Raw genomic sequence first — 23,100 nt, 5'->3', positions numbered from 1 at the left:
AGGTGAGCACAAACGAGCCAGCCAGGAGTCGAACCTAGAATCTTCTGATCCGTAGTCAGACGCGTTATCCATTGCGCCACTGGCCCATGCCTGTAAGGCCTCTTTAACTGTTACTCTTTTCATAATTACATTGTATTATACTATTGGGGCCAGAAAAAAAAAATGATTGTTTCTTTATTTAGGTAGGGATTAAAACCCCAAACCGCACTGATTCAAGGAAAGCATGTTTTCTTTTGTGGTTTGTTGGCATCATAGACACTCACATAAAGTGTCTTTATTGAAAATAATGACCAATTTTCATCTTTGAAACATTATATATGTGCTAAGATGAATGTCTTTCCTTCAAAGCAATATTGGTGTTTCTATCTTTTCTTTTATGTGTGTGCCTACTTTTTTAGCTTTTTGTTACTTGTGTTTCAGGCCAATCAGCTGCTTTTACCTGAATTTGATTTTTTTCCTTTTTTTTCCTTTTTTTTTGAGTCGGAGTTTCGCTCTTGTTGCCCAGGCTGGAGGGCAGCGGCGCGATCTCGGCTCACTGAAACCACTGCCTCCTGAGTTCGAGTGATTCTCGTGCCTCAGCCTCCCAAGTAGCTGGGATTACAGGCATGTGCCTCCATGCCCGGGTAATTTTGTATTTTTAGTAGAGACGGAGTTTCTCCATGTTGGTCAGGCTGATCTCGAACTTCCTACCTCAGGTGGTCCGCCCGCCTCGGCCTCCCGAATTGCTGGGATTACAGGCGTGAGCCACCGCGCCCGGCCTGAATTTCATTTGTAATATACTTACATTGGGCACTAATGATGTATGTGGATCAGTAATGAGCAATCTGTATTATTTTAAATTTAGATATTGCAAAAGGTAAAGCGCTTTGTAATACATTTCTGGAGGCATTAATCATAGTTTTTCCCTCTTCTCGTCCAAAAGGAAAAAACAAGTACCCACTCACTAGGGAGAAGTTTATTGTAAAATGGTATTACAACTCAAAGTAGCAGATGAAGACACTCAAATTTAACAAGGAGTCAAGAATTCGGGAAAGTACACATTTTTCAGAATCGCATTTGACATAGAGACTTAGAAACAAGGAACTTTACTTGCATAGCTGTTCAAAGTAAGCAACATAGTGGAAAATGAAGAAATGCTTATAAGGAGATGAAGTTTCGTATGGGTTTAAGAAGGTGGTCAGAAGCCAAAATGTATCCTCTTTGTGTCTCTGTTTCCTCGTTTATACAAAACACTTTGAAGAGCAACTAATGCATATGACGGATTGTTATCATCCTAAATTTTTTGGCTCCCACCAGCTGTGAGATCAGGACAAATACAAAGTAAAGATTGCTGCCTGAGAATGCTTTAAGAAAACTGTCATACTAGTAATCTAAACGGGAAATTGTATTCCTAATATTTTCAACGTTGCACCTGTGTTGTATTTGCCATTATGATTAGATGTAAGACAACCAATATTTTCTTTTTCTTTGAGACAGTCTCACTCTGTCTCCCAGGCTGGAGTGCAGTGGCGCGATCTCGGCTCACTGCAACCTTCGCCTCCCAGGTTCAAGCGATTCTCCTTCCTCAGGCTCCCAAGTAGCTGGGACTACAGGCGTGCGCCAGTAAGCCCGGCTAATTTTTCTGCATTTTTAGTAGAGACGGGCTTTCACCGTGTTGGTCAGGCTGGTCTCCAACTCCTGACCTCAAATGATCCGCCTGTTTCGGCCTCCCGAAGTGCGGGGGTTGCAGGAGTGAGCCACCGCGCCCGGCCTTCAAATGTACATATTTCTTGATGGACATTTCCACAAGTGTGCGCGCGCTGTAAAAGCCACAACGATAACATTGACAGCGCTGTAAAAGCCACAACGATAACATTGACAACTTTCCATCCTAGTGAACTAATGAAAGCTAGCTGATGAAGTAGCATATTGGAAATCTAACCAGAAAATAGCGACGCTGTGAGCAGGATTTGAACCTGCGTGGGGAACCCCCATTGGATTTCGAATCCAACGCCTTAACCACTCGGCCATCACAGCCCCGGGGACAATTATTGTCTCATAGGAAGTCGTGTTAGGCTGTTTGACTCTCTCACTCTTTAATGTTCCCACGGCAGGTTAATGCTTCCGTGTTTGTGTTTGTCACTTTCTATATATTTGTCTCTCTCTTTCAACAAGAAGTTCCTGGGAAACATGATAGTGTCCTAATCTTTACTTGTTATCTGACTCTCTATGCATCAGAAACTTATTTGGTGCTTAGTGGCTGCTTTTGTTGCTGGAACAAATCCCCGGAGACTCAATTGTCTGTTCCCTATTCCTCCCTCCGGTTCATGAATTTTCTTCTCTCTTTACCCAGCACATATTAGAGTCACGCTCTTGCTGCACTCTCAATTTCCCTGCCTCTCTCACTTTGTACTCCTTTGGCAAAGCCACAACCAGGGCAGCTAAACATGGCGGAAGGAAAACATACAATCAGTTGACAGAGCTCACTTTAAATTCGTGACAATGAATCTCAAGTAGGTGCTGAAGGCTACTAGGCAAATTGTACCCTACGCGTTTAGATTAGTCCACTCCCAATCCTCTTGCTCTAAGTCACTATTTCAGCCGGATGCAGTGGCCCAAGCCTGTAATCCCAGCACTTTGGAGGCCGAGGCGGGGGATTACCTGAGGTTAGGAATTCGAGACCAGCCTGGCCAACATGGCGAAACCCCATCTCTACTACAAATACAAAAAAAAAAAAAAAAATAGCCAGATGTGATGGCGCGCGCCTGTAATCCCAGCTACTCGGGAGGCTGAGGCAGGAGAATAACTTGAACCCGGAGGGCGGAGGTTGCAGTGAGCTGAGATGGCGCCACTGCCCTCCAGCCTGGGCGACAGACAGCGAGACTCCGTCTCAAAAAAAAAAAAAAAAAAATTAAATCACTATTTCATATCTCTCATCCCAATGCTCCAACACCTCCTCTCCCATCCTTGTGTTCAACTGATGATTTTACTTCCTACTTCACAATCAGAAGAGACCTTCCAAGCACATCTATCAACACATTCATCCACCTACCAGCCTCTGAAGGACTGTCAGTGATCCTATAATGCCTTGACAAGGTCGCCAATTATCTCCACATGGCTAAGATCATTTCCCACTCCTCACCTTACTTGGGATACCTGCAGCTTTTAATACATTCTCCTTCTTACAACACTTTCTTCAATTGACTTTAGGGTAACAATTTTCCTAGTTGTCTTCCATTTAGGGATAAGCATTTAAGTTTCCTCCGTGTCTTTTCATGCTTTAATAACTCATTTATTTTTAGGGCTGAATAATATTCCATTGTCTGATGTACCGTAGTATATTTATTCATTTACCTACTGAAAGACATATTGGTTACTTCCAACTTTTGGCAATTATGAATAAAGCTTCTAAAAACATTTATGTGCAGTTTTTTGTGTAGACATGTTTTCAGCTCCTTTGGGTAGTTGCCAAGGGGTGTGATTGCTGGATCATATAATAAAAGTATGTCTAGTGTTGTAAGAAACCACCAAACTGTCTTCCAAAGTAGCTGTACCATTTTTCATTCCCACCAGCAATGAATAAGAGTTTCTGTTGCTCCATATCCTCACCAGCATAGGTGTGGTCAGTGTTCCAGATTTTGGCCATTCTAATAGGTGGGTAGTGAGTGGTATAATACAATTAAAACAATAACACATTTCTGTTTACATATAATGTGGAGCATCTTTTCTTAGCTCATTGGCCATCTGTATATCTTCTTTAGCAAGATATCTGTTAGGGTCTTTAGCCTATTTTTTGATTGGGTTGTGTTCCTGCTGTTTAGTTTTAGCAGTCCTTTGCATATTTTGAATAAGTTGTTCATTACATATGCTTTTTGCAAATATTTTCTTTAATCCGTGTCTTCTCACTCTTTTGATATTATCTCTAGCAGAGTAGAATTTTAAATTTTAATGAAGTTTGTTACTTCTTTCATGGGACATATCTTTGATGTTGTATCTAAAATGTGATTGCTTAGTCATGTGTGGTGGAACACATCTGTAGCCCCAGCTACTTGGGAGGCTGGTGTGGAAGGATTGCTTGAGCCTGGGAGGCAGAGGCTGCAGTGAGCCATAATCACACCATTGCACTAGGATGACAGAGTGAAACCTTGTCTTTAAACCAAACAAAAAACCAGAGGTGACAATGACACTCTTTGGAACATTGCGTAGCTTCTGTACATTCTGGAGCACATAGATTTCTATCGAATTGTGTGATACGCATTTGCAGTAAATTTCTATCGAGTTGGATGATATGCATTTATAGTAAACTATGAACTATAACTGTCTTTTCCTCCAAAACTGTGTATATGTGCATGTTTGTATGCACACAAGAAAAAGGTTAATAAAGTAAAAATATCAATTAGTTATTTTCTAGAATAGTATCACATCATAATTATTATAGTTCTTTTCTGAAAGATTGTATATAAAAATAAGAATTATTCGAGTTGCCCAACAGAACATCTGTTTATATGTTTCTGTCAACTGGGACCCAAGCTAGGCTCCATGGGAGTCCTCCTTTTGGCCTGCCCCCAGCGAGAGGAAGTACTGCCCACTCTCTGAGTGGGAGTCTTAGCTTTGTTGCTTTCTTGCTTTCTTTATGAGCAACTGTCTTAGGTTTTTTTTTTTTTGAGACGGAGTCTCTCGCTCTGTTGCCCAGGCTGGAGTGCAGTGGCAAGATCTCAGCTCACTGCAACCTCCACCTCCCGGGTTCAAGCAATTCTCCTACCTCAGCCTCCTGAGTAGCTGGGACTACAGGCGCGTGCCATCTCGCCCAGCTAATTTTTTGTATTTTTAGTAGAGATGAGGTTTCACCATGTTAGCCAGGATAGTCTCGATCTCCTGAACTCGTGATCCACCCGCCTTGGCCTCCCAAAGTGCTGAGATTACAGGCGTGAGCCACCGTGCCCGGCCTTTTGTAGGTCTTTTGTCTTATTTCTTCCTCCATATGTTACTTCTGACAATCCTAAGATTATTAGAATCCTTTCATGGGTGCCCACGTAGTTAATAACAAAAACAAAACAGGTATGTGTCACTTTAATTATTTCTGATTTTAAAAATATCTTTTATTGATACTGATGTAGTTTATGCTAATATTGGGCCTGACCCTTCATTTTATGTTTAAAAAATGGGTTGGTCTCTAATGACAAACCCATTCATTAGTGATCAACCCATTTTCATGATCATATCTTAATAGTTGTAAATTTGCAGCAAAAGAATTATTCACTCACATTGTTTCAATAAAATTTTCTAATTGAGTAATAAAATGTCATCGCCATATCCATGGTCATCTAGGTTTTCTCCTGTTATATTTTAGTTTAACAGTTTTGCATTTTACATTTAGGGCTATGATCCATTTTGAGTTAATATTTGTGAATGGTGTATCTGTGTCTAGGTTCACTGTTTTGCATGTGGAAGTTCAGTTGTTCAATTGTTTCCATTTGTTGAAAAGACTATCTTTGCTTTATTGTGTTGCCTTTGCTTCTTCGTCAAAGATTGACTACTTGACTACTATGTTTGTACGGGTCTATTTCTGGTCTCTCTAGATCTATTTGTCATTATTGTTTGTCATTGATCTATTTGCCTATTTTTTCACCACTTATTGTCTTTCTCCTTCAATTTCCCTTTTGCCGGTTCCTCCTGCTCTCCTCCATCCTTCTACGAGGATATCTCAGCGCTTAGTCTTTTTTTTTTTTTTTTTTTTTTTTAGACAGAGTCTCGCTCTGTTCGCCAGGCTGGAATGCAGTGGCATGACCTCGGCTCACTGCAACCTCTGTCTCCTGGGCTCAAGCAAGTATCCTGCCTCAGCCTCCCGAATAGCTGGGATTACAGGCGTGTGCTACCACGCCCTGCTAATTTTTGTATTTTTAATAGAGACAGGTTTTCGCCATGTTGGCCAGGCTCGTCTTGAACTCCTGATCTCAGGTGATCCACCCGCCTTGGCCTCCCAAAGTGCTGGGATTACAGACATGAGCCACGAAGCCCGCCCACTTATGATCATTTTAACAACACACTAGATAACTTATTCATTCTGTATATTGTCTGTCTTCCCTATGAGAATGCAAACTCCATGAGGGCAAGATATTTGTTTACTGTCAGATTACTAATACCTAGAAGAGATATGGGTGACATTCAATAAATATTTGTTGAAAATACGTTAGAATACAGGTTTCGTTATCCCATTTCACAATTAGAAAATAAAATTCAGAGAGGTCATTGAGTTTCCCAAGGACACAACATAAATAACACCAAGACTGAAGCTCAGATATTCAGATCTCCTGCCTAGAGATCTTTCTAGTCTTCCAGGGAGACTTAGAGGAAGACAGTGTAGTTGAGGAGGGCAAGGAGGCAAATTCAGCTGAAGTGTGGAAAGAGAAAGGACTCTAAGGGAAGTGGGATGGTTCTTGCTACCAAAACAAACAGCTTTCACCAAAAGAACCATGTATCTGAATAGAATGAATTTCTTTTCTTTTCTTTTTTTTTTTTTTTTTTTTTGAGACAGAGTCTCAACCTGTTGCCCAGGCTGGAGTGCAGTGGTGTGATCTCCGTTCATTTCAACCTCTGCCTCTTGGGTTGAAACAATTCTCCTGCCTCAGCCTCTTGAGTAGCTGGAATTAGTGCCACCAAGCCTGGCTAATTTGTTTTTGTATTTTTAGTAGAGACCAGGTTTTGCCATGTTGGCCAGGCTGATCTCGAACTCCTGACCTCAGGTGATCTGCCCAACTCAGCCTCTCAAAGTGCTGGGATTACAGGCATGAGCCACCGCACCTGGCAGACTAGAATTTCTCTAATGCCCGCATCCAAGGGTAGCAATACATTTAATTTGCATTAGGGAATATTTCCTGAGCCATTGTTCATACCCATTCTCTTAAATGAAAAAACGTCCTCCTTTTACTCTGAAATATGCACTTCCCATTTTCTCCAGGAAGTAGTACCAGTTACAAGCATAATATTTGTACGAGTTATCTCTGGCAACTCTCCATGTCCTCAGAGTGTCTCTATATTGAGCTTTTTCTGCCTCTCCCTATACTGTAAAAATCGTTTTCATATTATATGCTCAGTTTCATCCTCTTAATACTAGTGTCTTTTCATAGACCCTTCCTTTTTCCAGAAAACTGCAATAGTGAAGAATACTTTTTTTTTTTTTTTTGAGACAGAGTCTCATTCTGTTGTCTGAGCTGGAGTGCAGTGGCACAATCTCGGCTCACTACAACCTCTGCTTCCTGGGTTCAATTAATTCTCCTGCCTCAGCCTCCCAAATAGCTGGGATTACAGGTGCCCGCCACTACTCCCAGTTAATTTTTTGTATTTTTAGTAGAGATGGGGTTTCATCATGTTGGCCAGGCTGATCTCGAACTCCTGACCTCGTGATTCGCCCGCCTCGGCCTCCTAAAGTGCTGGGATTACAGGTATGAGCCACCTTGCCCGGCCGTGAGGAATACTTTGATCTCAGACACACACGGATAGAAATACTGCTTCCAAGTTCTATAACTTGTGTGAGCTTGAGGAAGTTATTTACATTATTTAACCTCCCCACTCCTCAACTTCTGCATCTATAAGACAGGTAAATGATTTTAAGTAACAATTGCACCTACACCCTAGGCTTGCTTTGTTTGTTTCCATATGAAAACTCATTAAATACTTTATTTAATGGCTGGTAATAAATTGTAGCTATTACTATTGTTCTAGTGATTTCTTTTCCGTTATCAGTTTCTAGGAAAATACAAAGATCAGAACTTTGGGGATTTGTTAAAAATATACCCACATCCAATCGTATATTAAGGAATGAGCAAGACTGTAAAGCCAGGAATATCCTTGTGTAAGCTGTAACTCACACACTAGTTCCACACTTAGGCAAGACAGATGATCGCTGCAAGCCTCGGTGCTTCAACTTAAAATTAGGAAAATAATACTTTACTCAGAGAATTATGGTAAAGGTCCAGTCTTACATTCAAAGGTATTCATTGAGTGCAAGGCAGTACGGATTCATTGATGAGCAAGAACAGACACTGTTCCTGTCCAAATGCAACTTATATTCCAGGGAGGCAGACATCAATCTAGTTATTATACTCATAACTGTAAAGTTGGTAAGGGAAGAAAGTTCATGGCACTACGAGGAATGTAGGACTTTCACTGATGTAATTTAAGGAAGTCTTTCCTAAAGAAAAAAGTTTCCCTGAGATCCAATCACGAGCTAAAGATAACTAACTAGGCAAAGCCAAGCGCAAAGCTTTTCAGCTAGAGGGAACCTCAGGTGAAAAGTCCAGTCGTGAGAGAGAGACTGATTGCGTGGAGTTCACGGAGTATGAGGCATAGACTGCAGGAGACAGCAAACCATGACTTGCAGATGAAGAAGCATTTTAAAAGTTAGACAAACACGGCACTTCAGGAAGTTATATATAAGGAGTGTTATGGAAGATAACACCTCTAAAATGTGTATAGTATATATATCAGGGTTTTTTTTGAGACAGAGTTTTGCTCTTGTTGCCTAGACTGGAGTGCAATGGCGTGATCTAGGCTCACTGCAAACTCTTCCTCCAGGGTTCAAGCGATTCTCCTGCCTCAGCCTCCCAAGTAGCTGGGATTGCAGGCGTGTGCCAACACGCCCGGCTATTTTTTGTATTTTTAGTAGAGATGGGGTTTTGCCATGCTGGCCAGGCTGGTCTCAAACTGCTGACCTCAGGTGATCAGCCCACCTCGGCCTCCCAAAGTGCTGGGATTGCAGGTGTGAGCAAATGCGCCCGGCTAATTTTTGTATTTTTAGTAGAGACAGGGTTTCGCCATGTTCGAATTTCTGACCTCAGGTGATCTGCCCACCTCGGTCTCCCAGAGTGCTGAGATTACAGGAGTAAACCACCACGCGCAGCCCAGATTCTTAAAATGTTAGTTTCTGCCTCCTCTTTCCTTTATCTTGTCAAATTAACCAATATCTGAGGGGTGGGCGCGGTGGCTCGCGCTGTAATACGAGCACTTTGGGAGGCTGAGGCGGGTGGATCACCTGAGGTCAGGAGTTCGAGACCAGCGTAACACGGTGAAACCCCGTCTCTTCTAAAAATTAGTGGGGCGTGGTGGCACATTCCTGTCAATCCCAGCTACTTGGGAGGCTAAGGCAGGAGAATCTCTTGAATCCGAGAGGCAGAGGTTGCAATGAGCCAAGAAGGTGCCATTGCACTCCAGCATGGGCAACAAGAGTGAAATTCCGACTCACAAAATAAAACAACCAGAATCTGAGATCTGGTGTGAATTAACCTCTAAGGAAGCCAATTAAATTTCTTTCAATAAGTTTGAAAGTATTCACGTATCAGCATGATCATGAGAGTTCTCTTAGTGCACTGGGGGTAGGGGTTGGCGATCGACCATCAGGAGAGCCCAGTCTTTGCCACTTGCGGGGAGTCACTTTTTGCAGGCAGGGTGTGAAGGGGGTGGGTTGCCCTCCACACCTGTGGGTGTTTCTCGTTAGGTGGAACGAAAGACTTGGAAAAGAAAAAGACACAGAGACAAATTATAGAGAAAGAAATAAGGGGGCCCAGGGGACCAGCGTTCAGCATATGGAGGATCCCGCCAGCTTCTGAGTTCCCTTAGTATTTATTGATCATTCTTGGGTGTTTCTCGGAGAGGGGGATGTGGCAGGGTCATAGGATAATAGTGGAGAGAAGGTCAGCAGATAAACACATGAACAAAGGTCTCTGCATCATAGACAAGGTAAAGAATTAAGTGCTGTGCTTTAGATATGCATACACATAAACATATCAATGCCTTACACAGCAGTATTTTTGCCCGCATGTCCCACCTCCAGCCCTAAGGCGGTTTTCCCCTATCTCAGTAGATGGAACATACAATCGGGTTTTATACCGAGACTTCTATTGCCCAGGGACGGGCAGGAGACAGATGCCTTCCTCTCGTCTCAACTGCAAAGAGGCATTCCTTCCTCTTATACTAATCCTCCTCAGCACAGACCCTTTACGGGTGTCGGGCTGGGGGACGGTCAGGTCTTTCCCTTCCCACGAGGCCGTATTTCAGACTATCACATGGAGAGAAACCTTGGACAATACCTGGCTTTCCTAGGCAGAAGTCCCTGTGGCCTTCCGCAGTGTTTTGTGTCCCTGGGTACTTGAGATTAGGGAGTGGTGATGACTCTTAAGGAGCATGCTGCCTTCAAGCATCTGTTTAACAAAGCACATCTTGCACAGCCCTTAATCCATTTAACCTTGAGTTGACACAGCACATGTTTCAGAGAGCACGGGGTTGGGGGTAAGGTTATAGATTAACAGCATCTCAAAGCAGAAGAATTTTTCTTAGCACAGAACAAAATGGAGTCTCCTATGTCTACTTCTTTCTACACAGACACAGAAACAATCTGATCTCTCTTTCTTTTCCCCACAGGGTGTTAACTGAGTTTAACACTAGGAGACAAAATGAGGAAATAATCTCTCAGAATGCAGGTTAGGAAAGTAGAAACGCCCTCAGAATGTATGTCTATCCCAGAAGAAAAACTGTCCTAAAGTTGGCGATTTTTACCAAAATAGGCCACGAAACACACAAAGTCTCTGAACTTTTTAACCCTTTCCTCTTTTTCTTTCTTATTTCCGAGAAATCTCGCAAACGGCGTGAACACTACGCTGATTGCAGAAATGGTCGGGTTCCCTTCCTTCACTCAGGACTGTCGCCTGCTGGGAGCTCACTTCGAACCGAGGTGAACGCTCATTGCTGAGTCCTGGGAGAAGGTCGTGTTTGTACAGAAGGCTCCTGGCAGCGAGCGAGGCCGGGAGTCCGCCCAGTGCGCAAGAAGTCACGCCCCGAATTCCCACTGGGAGGAACGCACTGGAATTGAAATATCTAAGATCAAACCCCGCTGAGAATCAAGTCCCAGAGGATCTTCTCGGGTGGTGGAAATGTGGAAGGGAAAGGCGGTCACGAAAATTCAAGTCTCCTAGTCCAATACAGATTATCCAGGCCGTTGACGGCAGGAATATCTTCTTATTTATTCCTTTACCCTTCTCTCCTCACAGCTCTTCCTCCTCGTCCACGCTTGATGGGTTTTAGAAATATTGTGTGGCACTAACAGTACCGATAGTACTACTACTACTAATTGCCCGAGACGTCTGCTATCCGTTAACTGACACTCGGTAGCGGCTGCTGCGGAATTTCGAATTGCGGGAAACCTGCAAACTTAGTAAGGTAAAAGCGCAGTAACACGAGGTTTCCGTAGTGTAGTGGTTGTCACGTTCGCCTAACACGCGAAAGGCATATGTTATTTTTCGTTGCTGCTGGGTTTCTATTCCCTCTTACGCACAAATCCGTTTGCAGTTCTGGGCTTTAAAAATACACAATTCTGGCCGGGCGCGGTGGCTCAAGCTTGTAATCCCAGCACTTTGGGAGGCCGAGGCGGGCGAATCACGAGGTCAGGAGATCGAGACCACGGTGAAACCCCGTCTCTACTAAAAATACAAAAAATTAGCTGGGCGTCGTGGTGGGCGCCTGTAGTCCCAGCTACTCGGAGAGGCTGAGGCAGGAGAATGGCGTGAACCCGGGAGGCGGAGCTTGCAGTGAGCAGAGATTGAGCCACTGCACTCCAGCCTGGGCGACAGAGCGAGACTCCGTCTCAAAAAAAAAAAAAAAAAAAAAAAACAAAAATACACAATTCTGAGTTCAATGTGTGGTCCAGTAATCTAAGACGGAATTCCAAGGAAGCCAGTCTCACCTGAGCGGCGTAGGCCGAGTCCTGGGCCATGGGCGTCTCCTGGGATTGACACCTCCTAGGGTTCTGAAGCCCAGAAGAGGAGGAAAAGGGACAGGAAACTTACTGGGGCGAGAGGAGGTGGGGTGACACGGGCTTCAGTATCAGCGGGGTCAGAAATCTTTCATCTTAGACTTCTGGACTACAAATTGAGCTCAGAATTGCGTTTTTTTAAAGTCCAGGATCGAGACCGGAACCCAAGATGGCTGAGCTCTTGCTGAGACACGTTGGTCGTCATTGACTCCGAGCCCATTTTAGCCCTCAGCTCTGTATCAGAAATGCTGTTCCTTTGGGAAACACGGCCAAAGAAGAGATGGAGCAGTTCTGGAATAAGAATATAGGTTCAAACTGTCCTCTATCACCCCACATCACTATCTACAGTTGGTCTCTTCCCATGGCGATGTCCATCTGCCACCGTGGCACTGGTATTGCTTTGAGTGCAGATGTGGGACCTAGAAAAAAAGCCTGAAGATTCCCCAGCTGTACCAGTCTAGAGTGGTTGTCCTGGTTCTTACTGTGTTGTCCTCTATGGGGCTGGCAGCCATGTGAAGAACGGAGGCTGCCAGCATCATCTTCCTACACATTATTACATTCACCCATCTTTCTGTTTGTCATTCTTATCTCCAGCCTGGGAAAAGTTCTCCTTATTTGTTTAGATACTTTTGTACTTTCAGATCCCCTTGGAGCAGTAGAGTACCTTGTAGACCATAATAGTGGAAAAGGGTCTAGTTTTCCCCTTGTTTCTAAAGATGAGGTGGCTGCAAAAACTCCCCTTTTTTGCCCACAGCTTGCCCACTCTCGGCCTAGAAGCAGTTATTCTCTCTCCATATTGGGCTTTGATTTGTGCTGAGGGTCAGCTTTTGGCTCCTTCTTCCTGAGACAGTGGAAACAGTGCCAGCTCTGTGGCTTCTGCCCTGGGGACGGGCGGAGGGGGGTGGGTGGTTGCTGAGGCTTTGGGTGCCACTGACTGTGGGTTGCTGGCTTAAAGGACAATTCTCTTCATTGGTAAGAGCCCAGGCCATTAACACCTACACAGTGTTATTGAAAGAAGAGGGGTGGGGGTGGAGGGGAATTAGTCTGTCCCAGCTAGAGGGAGATAAAGAGGGCTAGTTAGTTCTTGGAGCAGCTGCTTTTGAGGAGAAAATATATACCTTTTGACACAAGAGGAAGATCCAGAAAATTATCATTGAAGATATTAATGGTTATTTCTTTTTCTTGGATTTCCAGAAAAGCCTCTTAATTTTATGCTTTCTCATCGAAGTAATGTACCCTTTTTGTCTGAAACTGAATTAAAATACTCATTTAAAAATAAATAAATAAATAAATAAAGTTCCAGAACCGCAAACCGGTTCGTGTGTAAGAAGGAATAGAAACTAAGCAGCAACGAAAAATGTTGTAAACCTGAGTGTTTCCGCCCGGCTTCGAACCGGGGACCTTTCGCGTGTTAGGCGAACGTGATAACCACTACACTACGGAAACATCCTCTTGCTGCGGGAGCATCCTCTTGCTGCTTTTTTTCTTTTTTTTTTTTTTTTTTGTGAGACGGAGTCTCACTCTGTCGCCCAGGCTGGAGTGCAGTGGCGCAATCTCGGCTCACTGCAAGCTCCGCCTTCCGGGTTCACGCCATTCTCCTGCCTCAGCCTCTCCGAGTAGCTGGGACTACAGGCGCCCGCCACCACGCCCGGCTAATTTTTTTGTATTTTTAGTAGAGACGGGATTTCACCGTGGTCTACGATTTCCTGACCTCGTGATCCACCCGCCTCGGCCTCCCAAAGTGCTGGGATTACAAGCGTGAGCCACCGCGCCCGGCACTGCTTCTTTATCTTAAAACATGGAAGTATATATTCCCTGATTCCCCAAGTTTAGAAATTTTGGATTTGTTCTTTCCTTGTAGAAAATTTTCCGATTGTAGTATTGTTCTCACCCTCACTTTTCCCATTAATTGGAATCACCAATATCACATACCGATGACAGATACGAGCAGAAATGCGTTCGCCAAATATATCGACTACATTATTCGGAGTGTTCAGAGCAGCCTGTTGACAACAGTCAAAAAACTGGGGGCCGGGCGCTGTGGCTCACGCCCGCAATCCCAGCACTTTGGGAGGCCAAGGAGGGGCGGATCAGCTGAGGTCAGGAGTTCGAGATCAGCCTGACCAACATGCAGAAACCTCGTCTCTACTAAAAAAAAAAAAAAAAAAAAAAAAAAAAAAAAAAAATCAGCCAGGCGTGGTGGCACATGCCTGTAATCCCAGCTACTCGGGAGGCTGAGGCAGGAGAATCGCTTGAACCCGGGAGGCGGAGGTTACGGTGAGCCTAGATCGCGCCATTGCACTCCAGCCCGGGCAACAAGAACCAAACTCCGTCTCAAAAAAAAAAAAAAGAAACAAAAAACTAAAAAATGCTCCAGTGCCCATCAAGGAAGACCTCCTAGAGAAAACGATGCCAGATCTGAGACTTGATCGATGAAAAGAATGATGGTTGTAGATAGGTTAGAAAGGAGCTTTTTTTTGCTCTCTCTGGAGATCTTAGACGAAGAAAGTGATTTTTTGTCATTAGAAACTGAATGGAGTGGTCATAATCTTAGGGAGAAAATCCAAGGATTTGAAGCAGGGCTTGGAAAGAAATTAGACTAAATGAGAATATATGGGCTGGATCAGGGAAGAAGGAAGTGTCTCCAAAAGAGGGGAAGATATATTTTAATCTGAATGTGATGAGAGAAATTGGAGAGATTGGGAACTAATCTTTAATTCTTGGCATGTAGATGTCGTCCAGTGAAGAGTTTTGGTTTCTTGGTTTTCTAAAAAATTTATTAATGTGTACTAGTCAATGAACACATATGACATCAACTCACAAATTTAATTCCATTAACAAATGCCAACAAAGGTAAACATAAAGAAAACTATAACTGTTCAAATTATATGAAAATGGTTGAAACCAAAAATTAAAAAAATCTTAGGGAGGCAGAGGCAGGCGGATCACTTCAGGTCAGGAGTTGGAGACCAGCCTGGCCAGCGTGGTGAAACCCTGTCTCTACTAAATTAAAATGATTGACTCCATAATCCAGTCAAGATGTAAATGTCAGTCCTGAAAGTGGCAAGATTCTTGAGATTTTTTCATGTGTGATCACGGTTTAGATTTTAATCAAGATTCAGGGAACTTAAAACAATCTGTGAGTGTTGGACATTCCTAAGTTTGGTGTGCTGCTTATGTGGAATTGTGGACACAGCGTTAGCATTAAACAGTCTTAACAAAGAGAAGAAAGTACTATAGAATGTAGTAAGAACAGTGGACTCCAGAAAAATCCGTGCTGAGTCTGCCGGATAACAATATTTGGAAGTTGTTTTCTGTAGTGTAGTTGTTAACACGTTCGCCTCACACGCTCAAAGTTCTCTGGTTGGTTAACAGACGGAATGCCTCCTGAGACTATTTCTCCTTCCCAACATTTTCCGTCATCGCGATGCCATACCTTTCACCTTTTCAGAAATATTCAAATCAATTTACTGAAGTTTATTCAGTGCCCCGCCGGGCACGGTGGCTCACGCCAGTAATCCCAGCACTTTGGGAGGCCAAGACGGGAGGATCACCTGAGATCAGGAGTTTGAGACCAGCCTGGCCAACTTGGTGAAACACCGTCTCTACTAAAAACACAAAAATTAGCCGGGCGTGGTGACGGGTGCCTGTAATCCCAGCTATTGGGGAGGCTGAGGCAGGAGAATCGCTCGAATGGGGGAGGCGGATTTTGCAGTGAGCCGAGACCGCCACTGCATTCCAGCCTGGGCTACAGAGTGAGATTCCGTCTCAAAAAAATAAATAAATAAAATAAAGTAAAGTTTATGTAGTGCTCAATGTCAGGATTTAACACCTGGACGTGAAGAAGAACCACATAGTTAGCTCAAGCCAACACAAGGCTTGAGTTAAGAGGACACACACACACACACACACACAGAGCTGTCCATTTGAGGATACTAGGAAAAGTGGCATTTTGCCCTTGAAGAAGGAAAGTCTTTTTGAATAAAGAATATGTACCTGTATATGTGAGTAAAGATTGACATATAGTTAATAAGTCTTAGAATACCCAAAGAAACAGAGCAGATAAGACAGAAACACCTTATTCTTTACGGTTTGGTGTTTTTCTCAGATCTTTTATGTGAAAATCTGCCTAGAAAACGCTTCAGATATTAAAATGCATTTTTCATTCGCCTCTAGTCTATTGTTAATAATTTATCAGTTTTGTCATGAATAATTCTTCAAGATTATATCACAGTCTCTTCTTTTCAGAAACTGTGGTGATATCCTAAGTCCAGAATCATTCAAAGAGGAAGAATAGCTATCACAGTAACCAATTTAAAGTTTAAGGCCGGGTGCGGTGGCTCACACCTGTAATCCCAGCACTTTGGAAGCCCGAGGTGGGCAGATCAACCAAGGTCGGGAGTTCGAGACTAGCCTGACCAACATGGAGAAACCCCAAAATTAGCCAGGCGTGGTGGCGCATGCCTGTAATCCCAGCTACTCCGGAGGCTGAGGCAGGAGAATCGCTTGAACCCGGGAGGCGGAGGTTGCTGTGAGCCGAGATGGCGCCGTTGCACTCCAGCCTGGGCAACAAGAACCAAACTCCGTCTCAAAAAAAAATTTAGAAAAGCCATTAGTGGTCTATTGTAAAAAAGTTTTTGGGTGCCATCTCTATTCCAATTGCGTTCAGGGTTTTTTTTTGTTTTGTTTTTTTGTTTTTTTTTGTCTGTTTGTTTTTTTGAGACGGGGTCTCTCTGTCGCCCAAGCTGGAGTGCAGTGGCGCCATCTCCTCACACTGCAAGCTTCGCCTCCCGGGTTCAAGCGATTCTCCTGCCTCAATCTGGAGTAGCTGGGATTATAGGGGCCTGCCACCAAGGGCGGCTGTTGTATTTTTAGTAGAGGCGGGGTTTCGCCATATTGGCCAGGGTGGTCTGGAACTCCTGACCTCAGGTGATCCGCAAGTCTCGGCCTCCCAAAGTGCTGGGGTTACAGGTGACAGCCACCTCGCCCGGCCAAAAGGGCCTATTTCTAAAGCTGTTGAATCTGCATCACTTGCTCTCAAACAGTAGGACAATGGAGCAAACCTCAGCTGTGCTAGGCTACCTAGCCTTAACAATAGGACAAATATTGTGTTTTAAAAGTTATCATGAATTAGGAATGCTTATCATAAAACTGTTGGCATTTCCTACTTCTCGCCTAATGTACCTCCTGTTTTCTAGCACAGCTTTTGAAAGCCTGAGTATTACAGGATTTATTGGGTGTAAATTCAGTTACACCGGATGAAATTACAAAACGCACAAACTACAGAAAGCTAGGCCCCGCTGGGATTCGAACCCAGGATCTCCTGTTTACTAGACAGGCGCTTTAACCAGCTAAGCCACGGAGCCAACCCCGAATAAAACCTGAATTGTGTGTTATTTGAAAACTATTTCAGATTTCTATAATTTGCAACAATCTCAGCAACTAGTTTGTTAGATGACTTCAAAACAAAAATAGACATCCAGGTCTCAGTGAAAACCAAATAATTTTATTTTGAAAGGATTAATTATGGGCTGGATTGAAATGACTATTTCCCCTTGAAAAGTTGTCCCGGCCAGGCGCGGTGCCTCACACCTGTAATCCCAGCACTTTGGGAGGCCGAGGCGGGCGGATCACCTGAGATCAGGAGTTCCAGAACAGACTGGCCAACATGGCGAAACCCCGTCTCTACTAAAAGTACAAAAATCTGCCAGCGTGGTGGCGAGCGCCTGTAATCCCAGCTACTCAGGAAGCTGAGGCAGGAGAATCTCTTGAACCTGGGAGGCAGAGGTTGCAGTGAGCCGAGATCATGCCACTGCACTCCCACTGCAGGCTGGGAGACAGAGCGAGACTCCGTCTCAAGAAAAAGAAAAGAAAAGAAAAGAAAAGAAAAGAAAAGAAAAGAAAAGAAAAGCTGTTCCAACATGGATACCGCTAGACTCACTACAGGCTCTGGTGGTCACGTAGGGGCTTTTGCTGAACCTCAAAGGAAAAATGAATTGACTGTTTATTAACCATCATTTTGTTTTAACCACACCTGTTCTCTTCTCTGTTAGTGTGGAGAAGCAGGGGTTATTGGTGGAAGATTAGCACATGTCTGACACATGGTTGCTGTAGGAAAAGAACTATGAGGATATGTGGTGCATCTATCAGATCCCCCCCTTCTATCGCTTCTCGGCCTTTTGGCTAAGGTCAAGTGTAGATTCCCCACCCGGGCCCCGCACGCCCAGGTGGTGGCACTCATTCTTCAACTACAGGAATATTAACTACTGATGGCTCATGTCTGGGTCCGACTCTGGGACCTACCTTCAGTGGAAGGGAAGTCACTTGCTCCAAATCACACTCCACCACTGGAGCAGCTCAAATCCCATGACTGTTGATGGAGGAATACATAGGTCTGCCCTTCCCGCCTCCGCACTATAATTAAGGACATCTGTGAAGGACCATTCCAGATTTATATTACCTGTGAGAGGGGCTGGACGTATGTTGCACCTGTATTGAATTCAGCTTCTGTCTTTTCTCAATCCTGCTTACCTCACTCTCACAGATGCTGACTTTGAGAGCGTACCCAATAACTTCCCGCACACAAATCTCCATCTCAGTGTCTGTTTCCTAGGGAACTGACCGATGACAAAAAGCAAGTGACTGATGCCTACGGTGGTCTCTTGAGGTCAAAGTAAGTCTAAATGTGGCCCAGTCTTTCAGGAATCATTTACCATAACAAGTGTCCTAGTAAAACAACAATAATAATAATAATCTGTGCCACAAACTTTGAGCATTTTCACTACAGAACAAAACAAACGAAGACATCTACTAGTTGATTAAAAAGATGTACAGGCCGGGCATGGTAGCTCACACCTGTAATCGCGGCACTTTGAGAGGCCGAGGCGGGCGGATCACTTGAGATCAGGGGTTCAAGACCAGCCTGGCCAACATGAAACACCGTCTCTACTAAAAATACAAAAATTAGCCTGGCGTGGTGGCTCACACTTGTAATCTTAGCTACTTGGGAGGCTGAGGAAAGAGAATCGCTAGACATGGGAGGCGGAGGTTGCAGTGAGCCAAGATCACACCACTGCAGTCTAGCCTGGGCAGCAGAGCGACACTCTGTCAAAAAATAAATAAATAAATAAAATAAAAATAAAATAGGGCCGGGCGCGGTGGCTCACGCCTGTAATCCCAGCACTTTGGGAGGCCAAGACAGGTGGATCACGAGGTCAGGAAATCGAAACCATCCTGACTAACACGGTGAAACCCCGTCTCTACTAAAAATACAAAAAATTAGCTGGGCATGGTGGCGGGCGCCTGTAGTCCCAGCTACTCTGGAGGCTGAGGCAGGAGAATGGCGTGAACCTGGGAGTCGGAGCTTGCAGTGAGCCAAGATCGCACCACTGCACTCCAGCCTGGGCGACAGAGCGAGACTCCGTCTCAAAAAAAAAAAAAAAAAAAAAAAAAAAGTGCAATGTTAGTGAAAGGAGCTGAAGGACAAGAAAAGGTGATTTATTATTTATGATGTTAAACTAGTTTTAATTTTTCATATTCAAAGAGTTGAAATGTAAAGTTAGAAAATAAATGGCAAATTTGGCTAGTCAAAGGATATGATTCTCATTTCTAAGGCAAAGACACGAATATAAAGCATTAAACACATTATATACTAATAGTACATATCCAAGATAAGGCTTTACAATTTATATGTATAAATAAGTATATTCATGAACGTCTAAATAGAGAGGGAGGGCATAAGGAGGGCATTTAAAATGTACATAGGCCAATTAACTTTTGAAAATATTATTACCCTTAACTGACAGAAACAGTTGTGGTAGGAAGAGGGGGAAAGTAGAATCTTGTCAAGAAAACAGACAGTAAATCATAAATTAGCTGCTCCAGTGGCCCCTTCCTGGGTTGTCACCTGCCAGCAGGAGGATCAGGCTCCGTGTGGAAGCGGGGCACCTCGCAGGGGCAAATGTTTCACGCCTGCTTCCTCTGAGTTGTCGAATCCGGGCCTCGCCTCCTCCTCCCTTTTCAGATCATAGGATTTCTTTCCCCAAGCAGATAATGGCCCTTACTCCGGAAACACGCTGGCTCCGTAATCCCTATTATTGTTTTGGGGGTTTGGTTCTGTCCGGGGACGAGGTGAGGCCAGATGCTCAAGAGAAGCTGTCCCCACCGTCCTTTTGTCTCAGCGGACCCCAGTCCGCGCCCGAGCGCCACTAGCTGTCCTGTGACGGGAACTGCAGCGGCAACTGTGTGACTTTATTGAGCCCGGAGCCACAGGCCTGGGAAGCGCCGCTGAGACGTCAGGATCGTAGTGACAGAGGAACCACCCGAGGCTAGGCGGGGAGAGGGTGCAGTTCCCGGATCCCGAAGCCTTCGAGAAGAGCCGACCTGTCTGGAAGGGTCTCCAAGAACAGAGAGGACTCTGCACCCATCACTCGGGAGCCGCGTCCTTTCAACCATGAGACAGCTCCGTGGTCCAATGGTTCCCTGATCCGCTGGCCAAGATCTCAAGCTTGGATGCAACTTCGGATTCGCCCCAGGCAGGAGGAAGGAAGCCCCGACTGGAAACATTAACTTGAATCTTCTCGAATCAGAATTAGCAAGTTAAGAAAAACTGTTTCCCCGTAAGAAGCAGGGTTCTTCAGTGTTCAATGTGGGGCTCCGCCACTCCCAGCCCGGGTGAAGGAAAAGTGGGAAACAGAATGAATGTAATTATCTATTCGAAGATAAATTTCCATAAAGCATGCCGTTTGATAGTAGTTTATAACATGGAAGTAAAGCACTCTGTCATCCGGCCGGTTAGCTCAGTTGGTTAGAGCGTGGTGCTAATAACGCCAAGGTCGCGGGTTCGATCCCCGTACTGGCCAAGTGTTCGTTGTGGTTTTTATCACCAGAATGGACGGTATGCCAGACGTCTACCCAAACGTATACCTGTGCGTTTCTCCAGGCTTAACTTTGCACCGCCTCCAAGGCATACCCACATCCCACCCGTAAAACAAAACGACAAGAGGCACCTTACAGTGACAGCGGTACAGTACAGGTGGAGGCTTTTGTGATTCTTGTCCTCCTCTGCCCCGGAGGAATTTTCTTGGAGTAAAATGCTGAATTATTTGATTACTTCAAAAAAAAAAAACAAAAAAACGCATGTAAAACCACCCACCGTTTGTATCACTCATGCTGGGTCATTACGTTTTCTTCATTTCAGTCTAAGAGAAAACAAGATTATAAAGTGAGAAAGAAAAATTTTCCAAAACTTCAATGATAACAGTGACAAAGATCTTTGTTTTATATACTCTGAACGCTTATTCCAACGTGAACAGGATATATACCTTTAAAAATATTTTTCTAATTTAAGAGTTTTTTAAAAAACAAATAACACATTATTATACAAAGCAGAAACATTTTAAAGAAAACTTTAAAAAGATATAGATATATTAAAAAGTTTTCTTTTTTTTTTTTGAGACAGAGTCTTGCTCTGTAGCCCAGGCTGGAGTGCAGTGGCCCAATCTTGGCTCACTGCAGCCCCTGTCTCCCAGGTTCAAGCGATTCTCCTGTCTCAGCCTCACGAGTAGCTGGGATTATAGGCGTGCAGCACCACGCCTGGCTAATTTTTGTATTTTTAGTAGAGACGGGGTTTCGCCATGTTGGCCAGACTGGTCTCGAACACCTAAACTCAGGCGATCCACCCACCTCGGCCTCACAAAGTGCTGGGATTACAGGCGTGAGCCACGCTGCCAGGCCTTTCCTTCCATTTCTATTCTTCATCAGCTGAATTCTCACCACCATCTTCTATAGGTAAACTCTGTCCTTAATTTCTCATATATCCCTACTGGGTTTCTTTATTTAAATACTGCATTTATATTGATTATTTTTTCTTCTTTTTCACACAAAAGAGAGCTTAGTTATTTACTCGTTGTTTTGCATTTACACTTAATGTATCTTAGATGTTTTAAATTGCACTTTTCAACTTTGTACACTGTTAAAAGCAGAGCTTGTTTGGGAGGCCGAGGCGGGCGGATCACGAGGTCAGGAGATCAAGACCATCCAGCCAACATGGTGAAACCCTGTCTCTACTAAAAATACAAAAATTAACCAGGTGTGGCAGCGCTTGCCTGTAGTCCCAGCTACTCGGGAGGCTGAGGCAGGAGAATTGCTTGAATCAGGGAGGTCGAGGCTCCAGTGAGTCAAGATCATGCCACTGCATTCCAGCCTAGGTGACAGAGCGAGACTCCATCTGAAAAAAAAAATCAGCTTATTTTCAAATGAGTTGATCCTACTAGCCAGGAATTGAATACAGATACTTCTTGTCCACTGTACAAAGTACAGGCTTTTTCATCGTAGGAAAGAGGGTGGTGAAGACGATATCCTTAATTTTCTCTTATAAGGTGAACAAAGCACTTTCTTTCCTAGACCATATGATCATCAAAGAGGTTTGAATATGGGCTCCCAAGCTGTACAATAATCAAAGGAAATTACATATAATTTCAACAAACATGTGTGCGTGCATGAATATTATATATATGTATATATGTGTGTGTGCATATGTGTGTGTGTGTATATATATATATATATTTTTTTTTAGACAGTCTAGCTGTATTGCCCAGGCTGGAGTGCAGTGGCATGATCTTGGCCAACTGCAACTGTGCCCAGCTGAAAGCCACTCCATCTTGGATGGTAATCCACCATGTTGACTTCTGATTAACCCCAGTTCCGGAAATGCCTCTAAGATTTCCACTTTAAGGTACAATAAATCCTGCAATTCGGTGAAAACAACCTTGATGTTATTGTAACCACATACTTACCGTACATAAATCCTGCCCTTAGGCTGGGCGCAGTATGTCACGCCTATAATCCCAACACTTTGGGAGGCCGAGGTGGGCGGATCACTTGAGGTCCAGAGTTTGAGACGTGCCTGGCCAACATGGTGAAATGCCGTCTCTACCAAAAACACAAAAATTAGTTGGGCATGGTGGGGCGTGCCTGTAGTCCCAGCTACTCCAGAGGCTGAGGAATGAGAATGGCTTGACCTGGGAGGCGGAGGTTTCAGTGAGCCAAGATCTGGCCACTCCAGCCTGGGCGACAGAAAGAGACCCTGTCTCAAAAAAAAAAAAAAAGAGAAAAGAAAAAGAAAAATCCTGCCCTTAGGCAAATTCCCTGTGGTTCATAAGCCCTGGGTTTGGCTGGTGACAATGTGGGGATCCATCATCTTGTCTTGCTACCACTCAAGACATGGCTCCTGTTATTAAATGTTTCTTTCTGAGAAACTGAATTTGTCAGCCTCTTTCTTTGGCCTCTCAGCTTCCTCAGCCTTTAGGAGTAGACTT

General features: G+C 44.1%; 5 non-coding genes and 1 pseudogene across 5 annotated transcripts; 2 read left to right on the top strand and 4 right to left on the bottom strand.

The window, feature by feature from the left end:
* LOC129473563 (uncharacterized) overlaps positions 1 to 23,100 on the top strand; it is a 687,223-nt pseudogene that overhangs the window by 516,569 nt on the left and 147,554 nt on the right.
* On the bottom strand, positions 14 to 86 carry TRNAR-ACG (transfer RNA arginine (anticodon ACG)). Its single transcript has one exon. It is a non-coding gene; the product is annotated as a tRNA-Arg (tRNA).
* Positions 1,935 to 2,016, bottom strand: TRNAS-CGA (transfer RNA serine (anticodon CGA)). Its single transcript has one exon. It is a non-coding gene; the product is annotated as a tRNA-Ser (tRNA).
* On the bottom strand, positions 13,156 to 13,228 carry TRNAV-AAC (transfer RNA valine (anticodon AAC)). The gene has a single exon. It is a non-coding gene; the product is annotated as a tRNA-Val (tRNA).
* TRNAT-AGU (transfer RNA threonine (anticodon AGU)) lies at positions 17,075 to 17,148 on the bottom strand. Its single transcript has one exon. It is a non-coding gene; the product is annotated as a tRNA-Thr (tRNA).
* On the top strand, positions 20,570 to 20,643 carry TRNAI-AAU (transfer RNA isoleucine (anticodon AAU)). The gene has a single exon. It is a non-coding gene; the product is annotated as a tRNA-Ile (tRNA).

Source organism: Symphalangus syndactylus, chromosome 23, assembly GCF_028878055.3.
Source record: "Symphalangus syndactylus isolate Jambi chromosome 23, NHGRI_mSymSyn1-v2.1_pri, whole genome shotgun sequence".
Taxonomy (NCBI): domain Eukaryota; kingdom Metazoa; phylum Chordata; class Mammalia; order Primates; family Hylobatidae; genus Symphalangus; species Symphalangus syndactylus.
Note: the sequence above shows the minus strand (reverse complement) of the source record. Positions and strands in the feature narration are given on the sequence as shown.